Here is a 6,854-nt window from a genome sequence, read left to right on the forward strand (position 1 = left end):
TTGTAGCCCAGCGGTATCCGGTGTTGTCCTCCCTACTTAAGGTTGAGGGTTCAAGTCCCGTCGTGGATATAAGTGGATTTAAGGTGTAGTTTAGGAGTAGGTTAGATTTGCCGTTTCAAAAAAAAAAAAGAATCCCCAATAATTAAAACTCGAGATGTGTTCTACGAAAGAATCACTGCCATTACCTATCGGCAATTGAGCCTATGATTATTAAACCAAAATCATAGGAGTAAACAAAAATAATCAATAAAATAATAAAAAAATAAAAAGAAAGAATTGTTTAATAATTTCGAGGTCGCATCCACGACTAAATAAAAATTAGAGGAAATTCCATGAATGGTGGGTATGGTTTAAGATAATTTACGCGTTTGGTCCTTAACTTATTTTTTTTAATTCGGATGGTTCCTACTGTTTGTTCCTGTTACGCGTTTGATCTCTGTGTTACTTAAAAAGATTAGTTTGCCCTTGATTTTTTTAGTTTATTTAAATAAACACACTTTCAACCCAACCCTCTCACCTTACCTTAAATATCCTATCATTTTTTCCTATTTAATTAATAGGTTTTTTAGCTAATACAATGACCAAGGTTGTAATAAAAACAAATAATAGGGATAAAACGCGCAATAATAACAAACAGTAAAAACCTTACAAGTTAAAAAAAAATAGAGTAAATTACTGAAATGATCTTTATGGTTTGGTCAAAATTACACGTTTGGTCCTTAACTTTTTTTTTGCACTCGGATCGTCGCTGTGGTTTGATTTTATTGCGTTATTCGTCCCTATGGTTTGGTCAAAATTGAACGTTTGGTTCCTAACTTTATGTAAGTAAGGAACGAAAAACGCAACAAAATCAAACCACAGCGACGATCCGAGTGCAAAATAAAAGTTAAGGACCAAACGTGTAATTTTGACCAAACCATAGGGACCATTTCTGTAATTTACTCAAAAAAAAAAAAACTTAGAAACTAAATATACAAATTACCTTAAACCTTAGGGACCATTTGTGTAATTTAGTCAATAAAAGATTACAATTAGACCGTTGAATGTATATTCAAAGTTGGCGGTGCCGTTCTGGCAAGAATATATTTTACATAAACCTCCAATCTCGTCCTATAAATAATCTCCTATTTTCCATCGGTTATTCAAAGCTTCCACCGTTAGCAAAATGACACGGAAAGACGTTCTCGAACGTGTTCCGATTTCAAAACCTCCATTTGGCATCGGTGACCTCAAAAAAACCATCCCACCACACTGTTTCAAACGTTCTCTTGTTCATTCCTTTGCCTCCTTCTTTCGTGATCTCATCATAATCTATTCCTTCTACTATCTCGCAGCAAACTACATCCCGTTGCTCCCTCAATCCCTCTCCTACGTCGCCTGGCCTGTATATTGGTTCGCTCAAGGTAGTATTCTGATGGGGTTTTGGGTTCTTGGACATGAGTGTGGCCATCATGCCTTTAGCGAGTACCAATGGATCGATGATGCGGTTGGTTTCTTCATCCATTCTGTTACTCTGACGCCATACTTCTCGTTCAAGTACAGCCACCGAAGCCACCATGCACACACGAATTCAATCGAGTACGACGAGGTGTACATCCCAAAACGCAAGTCCGATACGTTGTTCTCTGAGTTTTTGAACAACGGACCAGGCAACGTGTTTACTCTTGTCCTTCGTATCACCATGGGGTTGCCTTTGTACTTAATCTTTAACGTTTATGGTCGTGATTACGAAGGGTTTGCGAACCATTTCTTACCACAAAGTGGTATCTTCAACAAGAGCGAGCGTGTTCAGGTTGTGCTATCGGATGTTGGAATCATGGCTGTTCTGTATGCGTTCTACCATCTCTTCGTGACACAAGGTGTAAAGTCAACGCTTTTTCTCTACGGAATTCCTTTGTTGGTGATGAGTGGTTTCTTTGTGTTCTTAACTTACTTAAATCACACACACCCATCGATCGCACACTATGATTCAACCGAATGGGATTGGTTAAGAGGTGCTTTATCGACAATCGATCGGGATTTTGGTATCTTGAACGGGGTCTTCCATAATGCAAATCAAACTCACGTGGTTCATCATTTGTTCCCGACAATACCACATTATCATGCAATCGAAGCTCGAGAGGCGGTGAAACCTATGTTAGGTGACTACTACAAGTACGATGACACTCCGGTGTTAAAAGCCATGTGGCGAGATACAAAGGAGTGCATCTACGTTGAACCAGATGAGAGTACGGAGAAAAAAGGTGTTTACTGGTACTTCAAATAGTTGGAAATCTGTGTACCACAAACTGCCTAGAAAGTAGGCCATGATTGTATGAAAAATAGTTTGAATAAAAGCAAATGTTTGACAAACAACGTTTCCTTGCAACCTGTTGTACGATTTAATCATTTTTCCAGGCTTAGCATACCGGCACATCAACGTCGAGACTTCTGGTATCCCCAGGTCTCTTCACTAAGCAGCCCCTCAAATCTTTTTTTATTTTAATCTACATGTTTAATTATTTATATTGTTCTATTTTATTCCTAATGCAGCAATATCTTTGATTTTTATTCCATCTGTTTATTTTATTTAAATCTTGTTAAATAATGTTTGATAAATCAAAGGAAATGTTCAAAATAGTTTTATATTTACAATTAATTTACAAAATTGTCCATTTTTTTTTAATTTCTAAAAACATGTAAAAATTTTCGTTAATTTTTTTTTTCCGGTTCAATCGGTAACAAATTAATTTTGAATAATTTTGTAAACATAGTTGGTACTTTTCTAAAAAATCTTTATTTTTAATTCTATTATTTTATTAAAATCGTAAATAAATATATTAATTATTAAATTCTTAATTATTAATATTATAAAATAAATATGCTTATAATACATTTTAAATACATAATTATACATATAAAAATAATTACATATATAAAAATATGTATAAATATATTAAATATATACAAAACATGGTTTTATATATTTTAACACCGATTTCAAAAAAATTTTAATGTAAATGTATTTATACGTATTATTAAAAACATTTATAAAAATATAATAAATCAAAAAAAGAGGTAAGTATATATATATATATATATATATATATATATATATATATATATATATATATAGAGAGAGAGAGAGAGAGAGAGAGAGAGAGTCAAGATCAAATAAGAAGGAAATTTTTGGTAGGAAGGTAAGAAGTTTTTTTTCCAACATATTTTTTTCGCGAACAACCAAAATAAATCATTAGATAATTCATTTGTATGATGATTCACAAGAAAAAATTCTCAAAAAAAACATCTGGATGATTCATTTATACAATGATTTTGTTGTTATTTACTAAAATTATCATAAAAATGAAATTTTTTTAATTTACTTAAAAATGAATAATAAAGATGTTTTTTTGAGAATTTTTTCTTGTGATTCATTTATTTTATTCGTCAAAAAATTATGTAAAAAAAAAACTTCTTACCTTCCTACCAAAAATTTTTTCTTACCGGATATATATATATATATATATATATATATATATATATATATATATATATATATATATATATATATATATATATGGGCTTAGGAAATATATGGCTGTTATGTACCTAAACTTATATATAGAACCCTCCAAACAATGTAGTTTTGATCCATTTATATTGAAACTAATCATGATATCTCTTTTACTATTCTTCATTAATCATGTGACTTACTAAATCGATCGAATTTATTTTTGTTTCTTCATTGTGTTTAAGAACTTAAAGCATTAAAAGTCGTGACCATTTCATCAACCCTACTAAATTCTAAATGAAAACTAATAGAATAAAAGATAAAAGAAGAACATATCATAACTCAATCAAGCTTTTCACAAAATCATTGAATATATTTTTTTCAATTGAAATACAAAACGCTTGAGTTATATTCGTTAAAAACTATTGGTTTTTTATTTTTTTTTATAAACTCAATAATCATTTGCAATAAAAATATACATAATTGATCTTTTTCATACCATAATTGAACTTAATTCAATGGTATTCTATTAAAACAAAACTAAGATCAAATGAAATTGGATTTGTTTTGTTTAAAACTACTTCGTTTAAAAGGTTCTATACTTAAGCTTAGGTACATAACAGCCACATATTCATTTTTCCCTATATATATATATATATATATATATATATATATATATATATATATATATATATATATATATATATATATATATATATATATATATATTTCTGATATATTCATATAGTTTTATATGTTAGGAAACATTTTCAAATCTCATTTTCCATTTAAATGCTTTAGACATGTATTTAATAATACTAATAAATTGTAACACTGTAAATTTCCAAAACAATTTTTCGCATTTATAAAAACATAATTCATTTGTAAATCATAAAAAAAAAACATCATTGTTTGAAACTCAATGCATAACATATAACAATATCCCAAGATCTCGTATCATAAAAATCCCGTGTGTGTACTGATCAAGCCGGTGCCTTCCCGCAATCCTCACTAGTACCTGAAACAAATAACACTAAACATTGTAAGCACAAAGATTAGTAAGTTCCCCAAAATACCACATATAACACATATTAGCCACTCGAGGATATAACTCTGTGGGTCCATGCACCCAAACTCTGTGAACCCTCAGGTTCTAACTCTACAAGCATGCACAGCATAAATCACATAGAAGAATGCAGTACAACAAACAATATATATAAAACACTGTATCACATAACTCTATTTACCTACTCAAGGTAAACTATAGTGAGAAGACTCACCTCGCGTATGTCGGTAAGTTGTAAATCCCTTAAATCACTAGTGCTCGATCTCTCGAGCTATAGTCCTCCTATAACACAATACATCTCTAATTAACACTTTCCCAACTAAAGTTGACTAACCCTATCAAGTCAACACCGGTCAACTCTGGTCAATGGTCAATGGTCAACCCCAACTCGCTGAGTCTGGCGTGGACTCGAATCGGCGAGTGCATTCCATGCACAACCCCAAATGACCTTCTGAGGTCAGATCTATTCCAATAACTCATAGATCCTGTAACGCCCCGTTTATTTAAATAAATTAATAAATGTAAGTCTCGAACTAAGTTGTGATGAATTTTGATAGTTGGAGGTGGTTTAGTAAATTACAGAGTTGATTTGAGAAGGATTTTAGAAGCAGGGGTATGTATGGTAATTTATTGGACTTCATTTTGAAGAATTTTAGATGTTAAGGGGCTGATTTGGAAATTTAAGGGCCTATGATGAAGATATTTTTGGAGTTAGGGGCAATATAGTAAATTATGGATTTAATTTGGAAGGACTTCTATGGGGAGGGACCATTCTTGCCTTTATGGAATGAAGATTGTTGGTAGCAGGTATATAACTGTTCCATTGCTCAAAACCCTAACCCTAACATAAACTCATCAGCCGTCACCCTCCCAAGGACACCTCTAGCCGCCATTGCGACCTTTCCCCCTACCAGTCAAGAGTGTAGCTTGCTGCCTCAACGTTGAATACCACCATATCGCAGCCATCGGGGATGTAAGGAAACCGGAGGAGCCACCGAGACCCTTCAGCCACTGCTTTGGTGAGGCGATCACCATTTGGTCGTTGTTACTCAGCCATCGAAGCCCCACAACTGCAAACAACATTGACGGTGATGAAGTCGAAGGAGCTAGGACCTCGTTGCTGCTACTCCACCTCTTCGCTTCTCATTTTGTTTTGTCGTCAGCCACGACTAGTCACCGCCGCCTCAGCGGCTGTTCCTTTATGTTGTCGACCTCCGTCTTCTCACGCCACCAGGTGTTGGTTCGTTCAAATTAGCTTGTGATGTTTTTGCTGATTACGTTGTTGTGTGTGCGAGATATCCTAGCCTGAGATCAAGAGAAAAACCCACCATGGCGTCCAACCATGGTGGTTGAAGCCTCGAAATCGTTTTCTGCCACCACAGGCCACCGTGAGGTGGTGGCCGTGGGAGTTAATCGTTGGATGAGTGTGTTTTGAAGTTGTTTTGTAATCAGTTAAGGCGTATGAGTGTTATGTTGGTGATGTGTGATTGGGTTTGTTGGTCGGAAAATCAAGAAAAGCCACCGCCACCACCGTGAGGTGGTGGCTACCGCCAAGCACCGTTGCCGGCCACCATGGTGTGGTTGTGTATGTTAGTTAGTGTATGTTAGTGGTGTGTGTGTGTTTATGTTTGGATTAAACATTGTAATTGTAATTAGCTTTGGTTAATAATAAAAATAATAACCACCACCGTAAGGTGGTGGCTGCCGCCGTGAGCCGCCATTGACCACCATTACCTGAGGTGGTAGTGGGTGGTGCCCCACTAGCAAACCCTAATGGGCTTAGAGATTGGTGTTGGGACTATTGGGCCATGTTTGGGTGGAAGACCCTAATCGTTAGCATTGGGCCTTGGACCTTTTTGGACCCACTTTTGGGCCATTAGGATTGGATTGTGAATTAAGCCCAAACTATTCCATGCCATTTATCTAGTAGAGTAAAGAACTTAATGGACTAAGTCCTTAATGGGCTAATTGAGAAAATACTAACATTTGAGAAATTATCAGGACACACACATGGGAATTATTTAATAAGTGAAATATTAAATAATAATCATTGGTAGAAGTTAATCTATGCAATAATGGACTTAATGGATTGAGTCCTTAGTGGGTTAAGCCCTTAATGGGTTATGTGAGAAACACTTAAACCTAATTATTATTTTATGAGAAACCCTAATTTCACTTGGGTTTTGTGTTGGGCCATCCAAGAATAATTAAATGGACTAGAGTAATTAGTTGGCTCTAGGGTAAGGCCCATATGAAGGATTGGGCCCAATTTGGAAAATTAGGCCATAGATGGGCCAT

At 34.4% G+C, this 6,854-nt stretch overlaps 1 pseudogene; it reads left to right on the forward strand.

Annotated features, from left to right (window-relative positions):
- The first annotated feature begins 1,139 nt into the window (after positions 1–1,139).
- LOC145037869 (delta(12) fatty acid desaturase DES8.11 pseudogene) lies at positions 1,140–2,550 on the forward strand (annotated as a pseudogene).
- The last annotated feature ends 4,304 nt before the right edge of the window (positions 2,551–6,854 follow it).

This window comes from Lactuca saligna, chromosome 3 (assembly GCF_052625555.1).
Source record: "Lactuca saligna cultivar CGN05327 chromosome 3, ASM5262555v1, whole genome shotgun sequence".
Taxonomy (NCBI): domain Eukaryota; kingdom Viridiplantae; phylum Streptophyta; class Magnoliopsida; order Asterales; family Asteraceae; genus Lactuca; species Lactuca saligna.